The 19,922-nt window shown below is 39.9% G+C and overlaps 2 pseudogenes across 1 annotated transcript in view; both read left to right on the top strand.

Moving 5' to 3' along the window:
* The window catches only part of LOC100406525 (keratin, type I cytoskeletal 18-like), a 129,633-nt pseudogene that overhangs the window by 99,430 nt on the left and 10,281 nt on the right, over positions 1-19,922 (top strand). The gene's annotated exons all lie outside the window — the stretch shown is intronic.
* Positions 14,310-14,428, top strand: LOC118148111 (5S ribosomal RNA; annotated as a pseudogene).

Here is a 19,922-nt window from a genome sequence, read left to right as displayed (position 1 = left end):
ATATATAGACTTTGTTTTAAATTTACCAGACACATATATAGCATTACTAATGTGCCCAGACTATGCTTTATAAGATTTACAATTATATTTGTACTTAGTACTTATTTTTTTTTTTTAGACGGAGTTTCGCTCTTGTTACCCAGGCTGGAGTGCAATGGCACAATCTCGGCTCACCACAACCTCTGCCTCCTGAGTCCAGGCAATTCTCCTGCCTCAGCCTCCCGAGTAGCTGGGATTACAGGCACGCGCCACCATGCCCAGCTAATTTTTCGTATTTTTAGTGGAGACGGGGTTTCACCATGTTGACCAGGATGGTCTCGATCTGTTGACCTCCTGATCCACCCGCCTCGGCCTCCCAGCATGCCTGTGCTGGGATTACAGGCATGAGCCACCGCGCCCCGCCCTTAGTACTTATTAATGAGGAAGCTGGCACAGAGTTTAACTTGGTCAAAGCTACACAGCTAGTAAATGGTGAACCCAGCAGTGGAACTCAATCTGGTTCAGCGGTCTTACCATCACACTATCCTGTGATTACAAAGAACTTGAAAGACTCAACGTATGGACCTTATATGTGTATAATACTCCGCCAAAAGATCCCCCAAACACAGTGAAAGTGTAATGAGTCAATACATAGAGCTGATGCCATGCGTTAAACAAGTCTTGACAGGGTGTGGTCGGCTGTAATTCCAGCACTTTGGAAGGCAGATCACCTGAGGTCAGGAGTTCCAGACCAGCCCGGCCAACATGGTGAAACCTCATCTCTACTAAAAATAGAAAAAATTAGCTGAGCATGGTGCCACACACTGTAGTTCCAGCTACTCAGGAGACTGAGGCATGAGAATCACTTGAACCTGGGAGGTGGAGTTTGCAGTGAGCTGAGATCACGCCATTGCACTCTAGCCTGGGCAATAAGAGCGAAACTCTATCTCAAAAAAAAAAAAAAAAAATCTGTGTGTGAATGTAAATCAGGAGTATATATGCGTTTGTGTGTAAATACATAGGGATGTATTCCAGAGTGTTGCTGTTGTTTTGTCTCTGGGGAGAGGAGTGCAGAATGGAAGTAAAGAGACATTTTCATGTCTTTATTTCAATATTATTATATTTTATACTAAGTTATATATTTCCCAATTAGTTTTTTTAATAGAAAAAAACAATAAAGATCATTTTTATTGAAAAAATAGAAGGAGGACGGGTTCTATGACTCACACTTGTACAAGGTGGGAGGACTGGATCCCTTGAGGTCAGGAGTTCGGAACCAGTCTGGCCAACATGGTGAAACCCTGTCTCTACTGAAAAAAACAAAAAACCAAAATCATCCAGGTCTGGTGGTGCACATCTGTAATTCCAGCTAATCCTGAGGCTGAGACAGGAAAATTGAGTGAACCCAGGAGGCAGAGTTTACAGTGAGCCAAGATGGTGCCACTACACTCTAGCCACTGATGCTCACCCACAGATAGTGAGCTCCCTGAAGCCAAGGAGAATGTTTGAGCAGTCTTTTTATTTCCTCCTTCAAGAACTAGAAGTATAGACTCCATGGTATTAGGTGCTCTGGAACAATTTTGCGAAACTGAACCAACACTGATGAAATTTCATGGGTTGCTAGTTTCTGTTCTGTCCTTTCCAGCAGGATGTTATGTAAAGATAAAAATAGGTTTGTTTGTTATATATATTGGACATAACAGTTTCAATTTTCTGGTTAAATAGGAACGGTCCAAGATCACAATGCCAGTGATCATATTTAATGAGCCTCTGAGCTTCCTACAGCACCTAACTGAATACATGGAGCATACTTACCTCATCCACAAGGCCAGTTCACTCTCTGATTCTGCAGAAAGGATGCAGGTATGAGGCAGGTGAGGAAAAGGTCTAAGTGTTAAAGACCTTGCTACCAACCCAGCCCCAAACATGCACACATTCACACAATTACTGTTAAATTCAGTGTGAGGTTGGGAAATGTTACCAGAGCTCAGTCTACATGTCTGGATTGTCCTCTGGTCGGGATGACACCATCGTGTAAAGACCAATGAGTATTACAGGAGAAGTAGGAGGTGGCCCATAAGCAAACCTGGATATTAGAGGGCTTTTCTAAATCTTTAGGTTAGAAAGTAGTGTTGTGTTAGGAGAATTCAACCTTTCTTCTTTCCGACTTTCTCAGGGTATTTCCAAGAAGTTAACACATACACACACAAAAGAAAAAAAATAGAAAAATATGTTTGTGCTTGCTCATGTATATCAATATATATATACATTGCTACATGTTAAAAGCAAGGAATTGCACTTTTTAATTTTTTTGATGGAAGATGTTTATGTGTTGTACATGGATGGACTAGATAGAGGCAGAGTACAATAGACACGTTCTTCAACAAAGCAATAGCATTCCAAACTGAGTCGTTCTGTTATTTCATTTATATAAATCAGCATTTTCCAGCCTCATTGGACTTAACACCAATTAGGTGTGGAGTTTTATATCTCTTTCCCCAATCCTGGAATATCATACTTTTAAAAAAAATTTAAATGAATTAAAAGTAACTTTGGACTTGAGGGTTTTTTTTTTAAAGTCCTTGAGAGAATCTGTAGCACTGTTAGAGGGTGATGAAAACCATGACTGGGAATAACACTATAGGAAGTGACTCAAAGTAATTTTCATTCTGAATATCCAAGTTTCCATATCCTGCTAGAACCATATTAAAATTCCAAAATAACTGAACTTCTCAAAATAATTCTGTAAATTACTGTCTTTGGCAAAATTTCAGTTCCTGAAAGAATGTGGAACGAGCTCAGTTATTTTTGACTTGTTCTCATGCTGTGTCTCACAGTGTGTAGCTGTGTTTGCTGTTGTCTGCTGTTGCTTCTCAGTGGGAATGGACTAGAAAGCCTTTCAACCCACTACTGGGAGAGACTTATGAATTGGCGCGGTGAGGTATTTAGTTGCATGCTTTATATGGCCTTGCAGATGAAGAAGAGAAATACTACATATTGGTCATCACCAATAACAATTATATATGACAAGAGCAAGTGAACAATTTTGATGTTTGTTTCTAGGATAGCTATTATTTTCTAGACTGTCAAAAATATTGAAACATACATAAAAGGTACCATTATAAGAAATAATTGCAAGGATTTTGGTATTCTTGATCCCATGGGATTAATCACTCTCCTTTTCTCTTTAGGTAGATCATAAGACAGGATTGAGTTTTTAAAAATATTTATGATATTAGCCAGGTATGGTGGCACATGCCTGTAGTCCCAACTACTTGAGAGGCTGAGGCTGCAGGATCCCTTGAGCCCAGGAGCTCTGGGCTATAGTGCACTATGCTGGTCAGGAGTCTTTGCACTAAGTTTGGCAATATGGTGACCTCTCAGGAGAGGGAGGTCAGAAATGGAGCAGGTCAAAATTCCAGTGCTGGTCAGTAGTGGGACTGCACCTGTGATTAGCCACTGCGCTCCAGCCTGGGCAACAGTGAGACCCTCTTATAAAAATCTCTTTATAAAAAATATAAGTAAAATAAAATAGCATAAGTATATATTGTTTGCATAAAGCCAATGACTGCATTTATAAGTGCAGTTCTCTTTGCTTGAGCTAGCCAGTGTCTTGTTTATACATGATTAAGGGACTTTATTTGGCTTTTGTTTTTCTATGTGTTCTTCTTTTCCGCACAAGTTTAGATCTCATTTATTCCCTAGATGTTTGAAAGTGGACAAACTAGATTTCTCTATTTTAATGTAAAAGGAATGATATGTTTTAAATTTACATAACTAATATTTTTTTCATGTAAACATTCAAGTTCATGTCGGTGTTTTTTTTTGGGGGGGGGAGGAAGGCAGGAAGGGAGGGAAGAAGGACAGTAGGGAGGAAGGAAGGGATGAAGGAAGGAAGGAAGGGAGGAAGTGGGGAGGGAGGGAGGGAGGGAAGGGAAGGAAGGAAATCAAGCAATGAGAGAGACATTCCCGACCTGGATCTAGAGGTTTACAAGTTGATTTCTTTTTTTTTTTTTTTTTTTTGAGAGAAGGAAAGAAAAAAAAATAAGTAAAGGAGAGGAAGAAAGAGGAAGAAAAAGAGGGAGAGTAAATGGAAATATTGCTTTATTTTGAAAAAAATTGGGTATTAATAATGGCCAATCAATGTTTCATTTAAACTTATGGGTAGGTGTGATGTGGTATTGACAAGAATGTATATTTTGTGTATTTGAAGTGGAGAGCTCTATAATATTTATTAAGTTTACTTGTTCTGGATCTGAGTTCGAGTCCTTGATCTCCTTATTAATTTTCTGTCTCATCGAATCTAAGTCTCGTATCTGGGTGTTAGGATCATGCTCTTATTGTTGCATTGATCCTTTATTTTAATTTGTTCAAGTAGCTAGCATTACAACATTGGATTTGGTGGTTTGGGTGTGTTTGTATAATTTCTCATAGGTTAAGTTATTTTGCTGTGATGAGAATAAAAATGGTTGGCCAGATGTGTTGGCTTACACCTTTAGTCCTATCACTTTGAGAGGCTGAGGCAGTTGGGTCACGAGGTTGAGACCAGTTTGACCAACATGGTGAAACCCTGTCTCTACTAAAAACACAAAAATTAGCCGGGTGTCATGGCACATGCCTGTAATCCCAGCTACTCGGGAGGCTGAGGGAGGAGAATCACTTGAACCCGGAAGGCGGAGGTCACAGCCAAGATTGTGCCACTGCACTCCATCTCAAAAAAAAAAAAGAATTGTTTACTTGGAAAGCGCAATTAGATACATGTTTAATGCTAGAGTTAATTGTAATGTTGCTTTAAAAAAAAATCTTAAGAGATGACCTTGGATTTATACTCATCTCTGAACAGGCTGGCCATCATCACCCACCAATCAGTACATTTCATGCTAAAGGATTAAACAAGGACTTCATCTTTCATGGCTCAGTTTATCTCAAACTAAAATTCTGGGGGAAGAGTATAGAAGCAGAACTCAAAGGAACCATCACCTTGGAGCTGCTTGAGTGAGTTCTGATCAAACCATTAAATCCTTTTCATATATACCTACCTGTAAGTGTAGACATGCACACTCAGCTGAACTTATTGTTCAAAATCTGGAGAAAATGAAACCGCTTTCATGCAATGCAAACTATCTACCTCTATGTAAAAGAATTTGAGAAACATGGCCATAGCCATTGCTAATTAATCTGGGTATGTTTCAATAGTTTACCTTGATGTTTGACTGTGGTGTTTGGATCTATTTTAAGATTGTTGGAGTTAATTGCTTTATTACAGTTCTTATGAAACATGCTTTTTTAATATCCTTGTGCCAGTGTTTTGTTTAAAGATCTTTTAAAAGGAATTCACTTTGAGAAATAATGAAATGACAATTATGTGGCACGTTAGGTGTTAGATAAATTGGGAGTTCTCTTTTTTTGTAAGATTAGCTTTAAATCCACAATTAATTCAAGTTAGGCTAGAATAAGCATATGATACCCTATCTCTTTAACACTGATTACAGCTAGAAACTCTGGACAGAAGACATAAAGCAACGACCTGAGGACCTGAAAAGTAAATAATAGCAGGCAGACTGGGAAGGGAAATCAAAACCTGAAGGCCAATATGGCAGAGAGTTTACTGGTTTTATATATTTCTACCAAATCTCCTGGCTGAGAATCAGAGCAGCAAATTGCAAAACTGGGAATTAGGGGCAGACAGAAAGAGTTCTAAAAGTGACTCTCTCTTTCTACTAAAAGGACCTAGAAAGAAGGTCATTTTGGAAGGTCCTTTAGATGACCTCTAAATCCAAGGTCATCTCTTAAAAATTTTAATATGGCTCTAGCAGGATATGGAAACTTGGATACTTCCTTGCAGAAAGTAGAGAATAGAGGAAATCCTTTTCATTTTTATCTCACAGCCTTGCCCCAAAGCAAGCCGTAGGGTCTGTAGCTACACTTCTGCATCAATGGTGGCTATGGCAATCACACACATACTAAACTCAGAAAGAGTCCTTCTCTTTGGCCAGAGGAACTGAGTAAAGGAAGGCCTGGGATCCAAAGAGTGTGAGAGAATCCCTATTACTTGCTTTTCTTTATTTTCTTTTACCTCTTTGCCCCAGAGGAAGACCCAGTGGCTCAAACCCCAGCTTGTCAGCCAGAGGGCAGAGGAAGGGACCCCTTGTGTCTAAGAGTGTTGGAGAAACCACAAAGAGGAGGGGAGCTCAAGAAAGGGATCCCCTGAAGCTGTATACGAGTTCCTAAGCTCATCCCTACACGCATGCATTGAAATGACCCGAAAGGGTACACGGGGGCCTCAGGATCTGAAATACTGTGTGGCCTGAGATCCAGGTCCCTAGATGGCTTTTGAGGGGCAGATCTGAGCAGCACTTACAGAGGCTTTGAAAGTTAAACTGACACTGGAATCAAAACCCACAGTAGGAGAGTCAGGACTTCTGGCCTGAAACTCTGTTAACTGCCTAATAAAATGAAATTTTTAACAATCAGCATTCTCCAGAAGAGGTTAAGAGGACAGAGTCTCATAATATTCAGGTGTCCAGAACATAATCCAAAATGATTGAGCATACTAAGAAACAAGAAAACCTCAACAAACTAAAATAGAAAAGGCAGTCGACAGACTCCAACCCAAAGCTAACCCAGGTATTGTCACTTGTATCCAAGACATAAGCTCCACAAGAGAAAGGTGGATATTCTCAAATGAGCAGAGAGACATTCTAGCCAAAAAATAAAAATAAAAAGTATTTTGGAAATTTTAGTACTGAAAATATAGTAATAGAAATATAACTGGGATATACACAATGGCAGAATGCAAATGTTAAAATATGTACAGGATATGTATGTTGAAAACAAGATACTGTTGATAGTAATCAAGGATTACCTGAGTAATGTAGAGATACAGTATGTCTCGATATATTTGGAAGTCTCAATTATAGTTAAGATGTCGGTTCTCCCCTCACTGATCTATAAGCAATCTGTATGAACACAATCCAAATCAAAATCCCAAGGTAATTTTTAATAGATATAGAGAAGTTGATTCTAAGTTTGTATGGATAGGCAAATGACAGAACAGCCAAAATAATTTTGAAAAGGAAGAACAGAGTTGATAGACTCCCACTATCCAATTTCAAGACTTAACTCTAAAGCTGATGTAATCAAGACAGTGTGGTGGTGGCCAAGGTATAGACTGCATGGATTAATGCAACAGGGAAGAGAATCCAGAAACTGACCAGGAGAAATGTGTTCAGTTGATTTTTGACAAAGGTGCAAAGGCAATACAGCCAAGAAGAATAGTCCTTTCCATAGACAACTGTCTGGGTCATGGAGACAGTTGGACATCTATATGTTAAAAAATGAACCTCAAACTAGACCTCACACCCTCTACAAAAATCAGCTCAAAATAGAGCATAGACCAAAATAAAATGTAAAACTAAGGCTTTACATTTTATTTATTTTTCCTAAGGAAAATAAATACATTTAAAATTAAATGTACATTATAAAAATAAATTTATTTTTCCTAAGGAAAACATAGGAGAAAATTTTATAACATTGGATTAGGCAAAGAACTCTCATGGAAACAATACCAAAATTACAACCCATAAAAGACAAAAATTGATACATTAGATTTTATTAAAATTAAAAACTTATACTCTTTGAAAGATATTGTTCAGAGACTGAAAAGATAAGCTATATAATAGTAAAAATTATTTGCAAATCATATAGCCAACAAAGGAATTGTCGCCAGATTATATAAAGAATTCTTAAAACTCAGCAATAAGAAATGATAAAGCAGGTGCGGTGGCTCATGCCTGTAATCCCAGCACTCTGGGAAGCTGAGGTGGGAGGATCATTTGAGCCTAGGAGTTTGAGAACAGCCTGGGCAACATAGCGAGTCCTTGTGCCTATTAAAACATTTTTAAAATAGCCAGGTGTGGTGACATGTGCCTATATTCCCAGTTATTTGGGAGGCTGATGTAGGAGGATCTCTCAAGCTCAGGAGTTCAAGGCTGCAGTGAGCCATGATTGCACCACTGCATGCCAGCCTGGGTGACAGAGTGAGACCCTGTCTCTGGACCAAAAAAAAAAAACCAACCCAATAAGAAATTGGGCAAAGAATTTGAACAGATACTCAACAAAAGAAAAAAAAAATATATATATATATGTGTGTGTATGTATATATTTATGTGTGTGTGTATGGCAAATAAGCACATGAAAAGATGCTGTCAGCTGACTGCAGTAGCTCACATCTATAATTGTAATTACTAAGGAGGCTGAGGTAGGAGGATTGCTTGAGGCCAGGAGTTCAAGACCAGCCTGGGCAACATAGTGAGAATCTGCCTCTAAAAAAAAATAAAATAAATCTAGCCAGGCATGAGGAGCACATGCCTGTAGTCATAGCTACTTGGGAGGCTAAGGCAGGGGAGGGTCACTTGAGCCAAGGAGTCCGAGGCTGCAGGAAGCTATGATCCACCACTGTACTCCATACTAGATGGTAAAGCAAGACCTTATCTCTAAAATAAAAAAATAAAAATTTAAAAACCTGCTCGACAGCATTAGTTATTAGAGAACTATAAAGATAAAACCACAGCGAGATATCCATATACCTACTAAAATGTCCAAAATTAAAATAATTATAAAAATTGATAATACCAAGTGCTGACAAGGATGTGAAACAACTAGAAATCTCCTGCAGGTAGAGTATCCCTTTTCTAAAATATACCAGAAATGTTTGGATTTTGGATATTTTCAGATTTTGGAATATTTGCAATATACCTATCAGTTTAGCATCTCAAATCCACAATTCCAAAATCTGAAATGCTTCAGTGAGCATTTCCTTTGAGTGTCATGTTAATGCTTAGAAAGTTCCAGATTTTGGAGCATTTCAGATTTCCAGTTTTTGGATTTGGAATGCTCAACCTGTGTATTGTTGGTGTTGGAAGATAAAATGGTAGAGCCACTTTGGAGAACAGTTTGGTAGTTTCTTATATAGTTAACCATATGTTTACCACATGACTCAGCAGTCCTACTCCTAGGTATTTACCTTAGAGAAATGAAAACTTACATCCATCCCAAAACTTGTATGTAACTGTTTATAGTAGCATTATTTATCATCACCAAAAACTGAAGACCATCTACATGCCCTTCAGTGGGTGAATGGTCAGACAAACTATGGCACATCCATACAGCGGAATCCTACTCACCATAAAGGAATAATGAATTATTGATATGTAGAACAACACAGATAACTTCAGGTGCATTATACAAATTGACAACGCTAATCTCAAAAGGTAATCTACATTTATATGATATCTGGAAAAGGAAAAACTATTGCAATGGAGAACAGATCAGTTACTGAGGATAAGGAATGAGTTGGAGATCCAGGGATCAGGAGTGGAGAAAGGTTTGACTGGAATTCCAACACTTTGGGATGCTGAGACAGGTGGATCACCTGAGGTCAGGAGTTCGAGACCAGCCTGGCCAACATGGCAAAACCTTTTCTCTACTAAAAATATAAAAATTAGCCAGGCATAGAGGCATGTGCCTGCAGTCCCAGCTACTTGGGAGGCTAAGGCTGGAGAATTACTTGAACCTGTGAGGCGGTGGTTGCAGTGAGCCGAGATTGCACCACTGCACACCAGCCTGGGTGACGAAGGAAGATTTTGTCTCAAAAATAAAAATGATAAAACTTTTTCTTAACTGTTATTTTAAGTTCGGGGGTACAGGTGGGTTTGTTCTGTTGGTAAAGTGTTGTCACAGGGGTTTGTTATACAGATTATTTCATCACCCAGGTACTAAGCCTAGTACCCAATAGTTATTTTTTCTGATCCTCTCCCTCCTCTCAACCTTCACCCTGAAGTAGGCCCCAGTGTCTGTTCATCCTTTCTTTGTGTCCATGAGTTTCCATCATTCAGCTCCCAGTTATAAATGAGAACATGTGCTATTTGGTTTTCTGTTCCTGCATTCGTTTCCTAAGGATAATGGGCTCCAGCTCCTCCATGTTCCCAGAAGACATGATGTTGTTCTGTTTATGGCTGCATAGTATTCCACGGTGTATGTGTGCCATATTTGCTGTATCTCATCTTTCGTGAGCATTTAGGTTGATTTCATGTCCTTATTATTGTGAATAGTGCTTCAGTGAACATTCACCTGCATATGTCTTTATGGCAGAATGATTTCTATTCCTCTGAGTATATAGGATTATAAAATTGGAGTTTATTCACATAGATGAGATTTTTCCTTTGGTGAGCTGGAGTGTACTTTCTCTAGAAAGTGCTAAGTAGACTTTTTATTTTCTGTCTCAGCTATAGCCTTTTTTTTTTCTTGACACTTTTGTGTTTCATGACACTCGAATGCTTAAAGTGATTATGTACATAGTCTATTTGGAGTTTGGTGGAAGTATAGAATTTTTTCTTAAGCTGTTACTTCCTTTTAAGAAACAAGAATGGGCAAATGATCCCAATTTTACTGTGAGTTAACATCAATAGAATCTTTAAAATCTTAGAATTTAGTTATCTCAAGCAGTCTGGCTTGTTATCCTGAGTAATGGCATTTGGAGGAACTGTACTTTTTAAACAAAGTGACACCTCTCACTTTTCTGGGTTCGGCTTGGTTTTTTAGATAGAATGAAGCATAAATATGGACAAATTTCACCTTCCATGTGCCTAATATCATCGTGGGTAAACTCTGGATTGAACAGTATGGCAATGTGGAAGTCATAAACCACAAGTAAGACACTTTGGGGTACTTTATTGATTCCTTCACTTTTCATCAAGCAGTTTTAGTGGACTTCAGTTTTTTTGTTTTGTTTGTTTGTGTTTAAAGAAAACCTGGAGAAAAGGTTGATGAAAATTAAAGAATCAGGCAATGTAACTAACTCTTGAATGGCTAGAAGTCCATTTATTTAATTAAGAGGTTTCATTAAAGTCTCTGATTAAGGAAGATTGAGTGAACTTCCCCAGCTTCTGTGAACCTTAATTCCAATCTCAGCTCATTTTGCTTCGTTTGTTTAGTGAGGGCCAGGGAGATGGGGCATAGGAATTACAAGAAAGAGCCAGGCTCCCAGTCTACTTTGTGACCTCAGGCATGTCACATATTCTTTGTGTACCTCACATATATTTTCTTTATGTTGGGAACATTACCAATCAAGGATAAATCATTATCATTTAAGTGTGGAGCCTGTGTCACAGAGTAAATCCGTAAACAGTACCTGCTGCTACAAAAGTTATGGTTATTTTTTTCTACTGCTGTTTTGGTAATAAATGATAATCTGGATGTGATTTTTTTATAGGCTGGGGACACGTGTTTTGAATTTTAAGCCATGTGGCCTTTTTGGTAAGGAATTACACAAAGTTGAAGGCTACATTCAAGATGATAGGTAAAATTTCAATTTTAAATGTTGAATAGCATAGACTTTGTTTGCTAAATAAAATGTTCACTAATTAAAATACATTGCTGGCCAGGTGCGGTAGCTCACACCTGTAATCCCAGCACTTTGGGAGGCTGAGGCAGGCAGATCTCGAGGTCAGGAGTTCAAGACTAGCCGGGTCAACATAGTGAAACTCCATCTCTACTAAAAATACAAAAAAAAAAAAATTAGCCGGACAATAAAAATACACTGCCCAAGATGGCCGACCACTAACAGCTCAGGATTGTAGCTCCCAGTGAAAGCTCAGAGAACGAGACGACGCCACATCATTAAACGAATTTTCATCACTCACCGATCAGCCGATTCCCAGTGGAGGAGCCCCACGGGTTGCCAGCGCGACTCTTGTGGCTGCCGCAGCGGTTTTGCCGGCGTCTCGGCGCAGCAGCTCTTCACGCAGAGCCAACGGGACTGCTTCCCCTACTGACCGGAGTTTGGAGCTCCAGGAAGTCAGAGCCGCTTGTTGCGGACTCAAGAGGGAAGCCAGACCAGAGATTCCAGGGCAGAAGAGCACCATCAGTCTTACCGCTGCTATTTAGGCTGCCACAGTGGGTTGCTCGGATCCCAGCACTGGGAATCAATAAGTCGGACGTCGACTCAGAAAACTAATTAGAAAGGCGGTTCATCTACAATGAAGGGAAAAAAACAGCCTAAGAAGGCCGAGTATACTCAGAATCAGAACCCATCAGCAACGGAACAAGCCCTGATGGAAAAGGACTCATCAGCAACCGAACAAGCCCTGATGGAAGAGGACTCATCAGTAATGGAACAAGCCCTGATGGAAAAGGACTGTGTTCCATTATCTGAAGTAGGCTTTAAAAGGTGGATGATAAGAAACTTCTGGGAGTTAAAGGAACTTGTTCTAACCCAATGTAAAGAAACTAAGAACTTGGAAAAAAGGTTAGATGAAATGTTGAAAAGAATAGACAATATAGAGAGGAATACAAATGAACTTATGGAGTTGAAAAATACAACACGAGAACTTAGTGAAATATGTACAAGCTTAAACAGCCGAATGGATCAAGCAGAAGAAAGGGTATCAGAGGTCGAAGACCAACTTAATGAAACAAAACGACAAGACAAGAATAGAGAAAAAAGGATAAAAAGGAATGAGCAAAGTCTCCAAGCAATATGGGACTATGTGAAAAGACCTAATATACGCTTGATTGGTGTACCTGAATGTGACGGAGAGAATGAAGTCAAGCTGGAAAATACTCTCCAGGACATTATCCAGGAAAATTTTCCTAATTTAGCAAAGCAGGACACTATTCAACCCCAGGCAATACAGAGAACACCACAAAGATATTCCTCAAGAAGACCAACCCCAAGGCACATAATCATTAGATTCACCAAGATCGAAACGAAGGAGAAAATATTAAGGGCAGCCAGAGAGAAAGATCAAGTCACCCATAAAGGTAAGCCTATTAGGCTTACAGCAGATCTCTCAACGGAAACCCTACAAGCTAGAAGAGAGTGGGGGCCAATATTCAATATACTTAATCAACAGAACTTTCAGCCCAGAATTTCATATCCTGCCAATTTAAGCTTTACATTTGAAGGAAAAATAAAATCTTTTAGGAACAAGCAAGTATTCAGAGATTTTGTTACCACCAGGCCTGCTTTACAAGAACTTCTAAAAGAAGCATTATACACAGAAAGGAACAACCAGTATGACCCTTTCTAAAAATACACCAAAAAGTAAAGAGCATTAACATAAAGAAGAATTTTTATCAACAAAAGAACAAAATAGCCAGTTAATAACAAATGGCAGCAACCCTAAATTTAAATCGACCAAATCTCCCAATCAAAAGATACAGACAAAATCTAACGGTATATCCAAAGATATACATAGACTCAAAATAAAGGGTTGGAAAAAAAACAAAAACAAAAACGTACCAACCAAATGGAGAGCAAAAATAAATAAATAAAAAGCAGGAGTTGCAATTCTCACACTTAATAAAATAGATTTCAAAGCTACAAGGATGCAAGGGTAAAAGGATTAATGTAACAATAAGAGATCTTAACACCCAGATACATAAGACACATAATGAGATTTAGATTCAACGAGACAACAAATTGATAACGATATCCAGGACTTGAACTCAGAGCCAGAACAAATAAACACAATAGAGGTCTCCATTTTAAACACATAAAATATGCATTAACCACTTTAAACACTCAAAATATTGATTGGCCATTATTGAAACCCATTTTAGGAATGAAGTAATATTCCTTTTTTTCTCTTTTTCTTTTTTTCCCCTTCTTTTTCTCTTTTTCTCTCTAAAAAATAAAAAATAAAAATAAAATAAAAAAAAAAAAGCCGGGCATGGTGGCAGGTGCCTGGTGCCTGTAATCCCAGCTACTCAGGAGGCTGAGGCAGGGGAATCTCTTGAACCTGGGAGGCAGAGGTTGCAGTGGGCAGAGATGGCGCCACCGCACTCCAGCCCAGGTGACAGCGAGACTCCATCTCAGAAAAAAAAAAAATACATTGCTATAACCTAGGAAACAAGCTTTCTAATAAGTTGAAAAATCTTTCTTCTACAAGGAAGTCTATTTCATTAAAGAACCTGATTTGGTTGGGCACAGTGGCTCACGCCTGTATTCCAAGCACTTTGGGAGGCTGAATGGGGAGTATTGTTTGCAGCCAATTCAAGAACAGCCTGGGTAACATAGTGAGACACTGTCTCTACAAAAAAAAAACAAACAAATTAATTAGGCAGGTGTGGTGGCCAATGCCTGTTGACCCAGTTACTCTGGAGTCTGAGGTGGGAGGAACCCTTGAGCCCTCGAGGTTGAGGCTGCAGTGAGCCATGATTACACCACTGCACTCCAGCTTGAGTGACAGAGTGAGACCCTGTCTCAAAAAAAAATAGAAAATCTGATTTGTACACACCTTTATGGTAATATTCACTACAACAGAACAGTCTATGGCCATGCCACCCTGAACATGCCTGATCTCCTCAGCTCTTGGAAGCTAAGCAGGGTTAGGCCTGGTTAGGACTTAGATGGGAGACCACATGGAAATACTAGGTGCTGTTGGCTTTAAAACAACAAACACTGTGGTTTGTTAACTAAACATCAGTTTTTGTTAACAGCGAAAAGAAGCTCTGTGCCCTCTATGGGAAGTGGACTGAATGTTTACACAGTGTTGACCCTGCCACATTTGATGCTTACCAAAAAAATGACAAGAAAAATAGAGAATAGAAGAACAGCAAACAGGTGAACATCCTGTAAGGTAGTATCCAAGGAATACTGAACTCTTTATTGCGTACTAATCCTTTTTGAGTTGACCTGTTCTAGGGTCACAGTTTGACTTTCTTCTTCCTTGTTGCTAATGCCTGTCACTTTTCTCTTTTTATCTTTTTAATGATCAGATATTTGCTTTAACAAATACTCGACAGCCTTGAATAAGATATGGACACATACCAGTTTTGTAACTGGAGCAGTTATATGTGGGGCTTTGCATTAATTCATATAGCTTTGGATTGTTGGAGTTCATCTTAATGAAACAAATTTTCTTTTCCTCTTGTTTATGTGCATTGAAAGTTCAAATTGTTTGAAGATTTAAAATTTCTTCCAAAATTGTCTCTGGAATTTTCATGCTTATCATCAGGTTTGCTGCCTTGTTCCTTATCAGGAAATTATTGTAGTTCAGGCTGTCGAAGTTAAAGGAGTCAGCCCTGGGCTGTTGTCCTTTTCTTACTAAACTTTCTTCTTTGTGGGACAGTTAAATTCCAACAAGGGAGGCACATGGCTTCTTACTGCATGGTGCCAGGCAGGCTCCAGTGGTTAGCAAACTCCTGCCCCTTCTTTCCAGGCATAAATGCTCAGAGCTAAAGAGGACTGCACCTCTTTGGACAGGAAATATTTGAGGATGGATTCCTTTCCAGTAACCAAGATAGTAATTCCAACTGCAATCCCTGGGTTAGAATCTTATCCCCACCACTGATAAGCAGTACAAGCCCAGATTTCTCATCTCTCTGTCTCAGTGCCTTCATTGGTAACACAGGCATTAGAATAGCACCTACCTGTTAAATGAGTTAACATAATGGGCTCAGAAGAGTACCTGCTCATAATAAAGACTGATAAAGCCATTTCTGCCAGAAGTACTTTCTCAGACTGGCATTTTGAGCATCTTTTGCGAGCTCATTAGAAATGCAGGTTTACCTCAGGCCTACTGAAGACCACTCTCTGGGGTTCTTCAGCGTTGCTTATGCATGTGAAAGTGCAGGAAGCCCTATGATCCATCAAAGCAGAAGGTGTATTTATGACTGACTTTTTAGATGGAGTTAGCCTTGCTCCCAGTGTGAAAAGCGGTTTATTAAATGGCCGGAGCATTCTGCTTTCCTGTGGCTGGGGCTTTTTCTTTCTTTCTTTGTTTCTCTTCAGCTGTGTGTGCACAGTTCTGCTTCCCTCCTTACATCCCAAGTTCCTGCCCATGGGAACTGTGCACTGACTGTGTTCCACAGCCAGCAGGAAACTGATGGGGCTGAGTAGAGCAGGTCCAGGATTCTGGGATCCTTGGCACAAACTCCTTGGCTGCAGCTCCTGCTAATAGGAGGCACCTTGACAAAGACGATCTGCCCAACTCACTTGCCTTCCAACTCTTCACAGAGTAGGGATGGCCAAGAATGTTGGCGAAATTCCAGAGAACATTTCTTAAATCCCCTAAATTCCCAGTCAGTCTGTGAAAGAGTGTTTTCCCCCGCTTGGAGAGAGCAGGTATTCTCACACATCCACTGCTTTTCTAGTTTCTCGCATTCTGTGTGCATCTGCCTGCCACAGATTTCTGACATTCCTGAACACAGATGCTGCAGGGAGTTTGTGTCATCAGTGTTGTCACCTCTGTGCTGTTTTGTAAACTGTATATTCACCGAATGCGTCTCAACCTGTAGTTGTAGATTTGTTCACTGTGTGATGCTGGTACGATTACCCTTCCAAAGCCTTAATTCCGTATGTCTAAAACAGCAGTTATGACGTCTCCTCGAGGGGTTGTTGCATAAAGACCACATACGCAGAGCACTTGCGTAGCTGGCGCCGCGGGAAGCGGAGCTCAAGGAAACATTGGCTTCCCATGTAGCCTATTATCTTTGTAAATTCTCTTTTCATCAGATGCATTTGGGATCCTGTTTTTGTGCTACTGACAAATTTAGTTGACTTCCCCAAGAATATAACCTTTTGTTGTTCTCAAATTGTTCCTCTAGTGTGTGAGCTCCATGAAAGTCAGGCAGTGACTGTGCTTCTCCAGCACCCCAGTGCTGGGCCTCCAGAAGTTCCTCAGTAAATACTCAAATGATGCTTTGGAAGGTGGAGGTGAGAGAATTGCTTGAGACAAAGAGTTCAAGACCAGCTTGGGCATCATAGCAAGACCCTCATCTCCATAAAAACATTCAAAAAAATTAGCCAGGTTTGGTGGCACGCACCTATAGTCCCAGCTAGTTGGGAGACTGAGGCAGGAAGATGTCTTGAACCCAGGAGTTTGAGATTACAGTGAGCTGTGATTGTGCCACTGCACTCCAATCTGGGCAACAGAGGAAGCCCCTATCTCAAAAATAATAAATACTCAAATGAATTATTTTGTCTTTAAAAAGGAAACAAGCCTTAAAAACATAAAACACTATAGGAAATACTGATTATGATAATAACTTAAATGGAGATAACACTAAATGGCATAGCACGTGAAGCTCATGAGACTCTTAGCACCCACTTGGGCATTCAGCAGGTATCCGTTGGCTTCCCACACTGTGTTAAAAGTAAGGATATAAGAATTAGAGTCACAGTGTCCCTGCCCTCATGTAGTTCATATTCTAGTGATGCATAATAAATGATGGTTTACAATTTGTAAGTGTATATATGTATTTTACTAAGGGCAGGGATATGTTCTGAGAAATCATCAGTTGATTTTGTAATTGTGTGAACCTCATACAATGTACTTACAGAAACTTAGATGATGTCTGTATTTTTGTTTATATCTTTTTTTTTTTCCCTTGTGGAAAGCCAAAAGTCCCTTAACTGTTCCTTTTTTGGTTTACTTAAGGTAAAAATTTAAATAAGTTTGATGAGCTCATTGCCTCCAGGCAACTCATGGCCGGGTGGTGATAGTTCCTGGGCAACAGGTTGATAATTGGTTAAGGCCATTATTTGGCTGTTGGTATGCCTAGCTACTACTGCTTTTATGGTTGACCGTATGCTTGGGAACAAGAGAGGCAAGAGACATGGGAGGATTAAACAACTACCTAGAATAATCATGAACCCTCCTATTAGTGTTCTAAATCCTCCAAAAGATGAGAGCCAACCTCCAAAGAGGGAGTGTGGTGACCATCCAGTCTTCCAAGTTTGAACTGGGATATGGGCCAACTTTCACGTTTTTGCAGTTATTTTCATGACAGCTTTTCCATTATTATCAATTTCTAAGCAACATTTAGTTAGGTTAAACTTACCACATACACTTCCTTCCTGGGACAGGAGATAATATAAAGCTAGTCTGTTTTGGTAAATAGCATTTCTCATTTTTGTGGATAGTACAGCTAACAGCTCTAAAGCTTGTGCAGTTTCATTGGTAATCTTATAAAGCAATTAAGCATATCAATAGGAGTACCATATCCCCATGACGCATTTTGTGCTGAAGTCACTGGCCCATAATACTGAATACTTCTTTCAGGTGACCAATCAGTGTCTTTCCAGTCTCCTATTTTTATACTTTCTCTGATGTTTACACTTCTTTTACTGCTGTTTTTCACTTCATCATTAACAGGGTATGCTAGAGTTTCTCCTAGCTGTAAACGGAATAAGAAGGATGGTCTGATTGTCCCTAGTATGCAGGCTCCTGTCCAGTTAGCTGGTAACTGCTGATATGCTAACTGCCTGCAAATCCGATAAAGGCCAGGGGGTGCCTGCCATCTATTGGGTGCTTCAGGTTGATACCAGGAGTGGTTTAAACCTGGGAAGCAAGAAAATGGGTTGTAGCGTGGCAATCTGGAGGTAGTTTTACCTTGCTTATTCTTGCCCTGACACAAAGTTTTTCCCGCTGTTTGGTTATAATATTTCTGCCTTAAGCCAGTTCTCCTCCTGGGTTAATAAAAATGTCCCCCCAGCAGGCAATATAGTACCTCCTGACTATGGAAGTTTTTAAGAGCCAGATGCTTGAGCACTTGGGTGCTGGTCTGGGAGAGGTAGGGTTAAGTAACATTTTCTTGAGGCATTACTTGTCTTGCTTCCCATGGCCACTGTATTCCACCAGAAGAGGAAACACCTAGATTATTAGCTATACTTTTAGCCAGTTGAGCAAACAGATTACTGGCTACTGTGGAGGGGGTTCAAGAACCTCTTGGTTAGTTTTTTTACAGTTTCCGTAAAGTGAAAACTCAGAAATGGTGTTGAGCTGGAAGGTTCCGAGCCTTTAGTAATACATAAGGTGACTGTTTTTTTATTACTTAAATGCGTTGTGATACAGTAGCCTGTGTTCCACATGGACATGTCTGGCTGGAGGACTGTAAGTGTTACAGGATGGCAGCTGTTTGCCTTACAATTTGGTTTTGTTAGTATTTTCATAAATATGATTCCCTTTGGTGGTAGTTTTTTGGCAGTTGGGATATGTGTCTGTGTGTGGCAGTATCAGCAGTAGGTTTCTAAGCAAGTCGGATGTGGACAATCAGGATTGGGTCTGTTACAATGAATGCCACATCCTGTGTTATACCTTATTGGGCCAAGCTGTCCATGTGAATGTTGTCTGACAGAAATTAAAGTACAGATTTATGTTCTTCTCGTGGGTAAGGGAGACTTTGGTCTGATTTGGTAGGTACCCTTCTATTGACTTATCTAGGTCCTCAAACCAAGTTCCATGCTCTAACTTGGGATCATAACGCATGTACGGTTGATCACTGCCTGTGTTACAAACTGAATAAGCAGACTGTGAGTACATGCCCCTGAGTCCCTGTACACTTATAATATGTTTGATACAGCAAGATTTTAACTCCCGTATTCCCGGTTTAAGTAGTATGCCGGCAGAAAGTACATTCATCTACCAGTTGCCCTCCCTTTCGTACAGATCTTGAAGTTAACAATAATAAAGTAAAAATTAACATTGCTATACCACTTCACAAGGACAGAATGAATCTTTCCTTGGACACAGGGGTTGGCAAAGATGATAGCATAGTAACAGAATAGTTAACAATACTAAGATACAATTAGGCTTCAGATTTTTATCCATATTTACTTTTGATGAGTTGTCAAGCTTCGGCCCTGTGTGGACCAGTCGGCCTCTGGTTGTGTGATGAGAGCAGGGCTGTTGCTCCTGCCGGCAGCTTGGTCTCAGTGCAGGATCAGTGTGGTTGGGTGCTCTGTATCCTGCTTACTGGTCCACTTTTCCTGGGCTGTTGCTGGCTTTAACCGGCTGTGGTGTATCCATGGTCCGAAGCCTGCAAGTTTTGACAGCAGTTGGGGTGGACAACATTACAACAGGGGGTCCATCCCATGTTGGCCCCACTGTGGTTGGGTTCCATTTCTTCAGCCAGACTGAATCCGCAGGTTTCACGGG

The sequence above is a fragment of the Callithrix jacchus genome, chromosome 15 (assembly GCF_049354715.1).
Source record: "Callithrix jacchus isolate 240 chromosome 15, calJac240_pri, whole genome shotgun sequence".
NCBI classification, from domain to species: Eukaryota; Metazoa; Chordata; class Mammalia; order Primates; family Cebidae; genus Callithrix; species Callithrix jacchus.
Note: the sequence above shows the minus strand (reverse complement) of the source record. Positions and strands in the feature narration are given on the sequence as shown.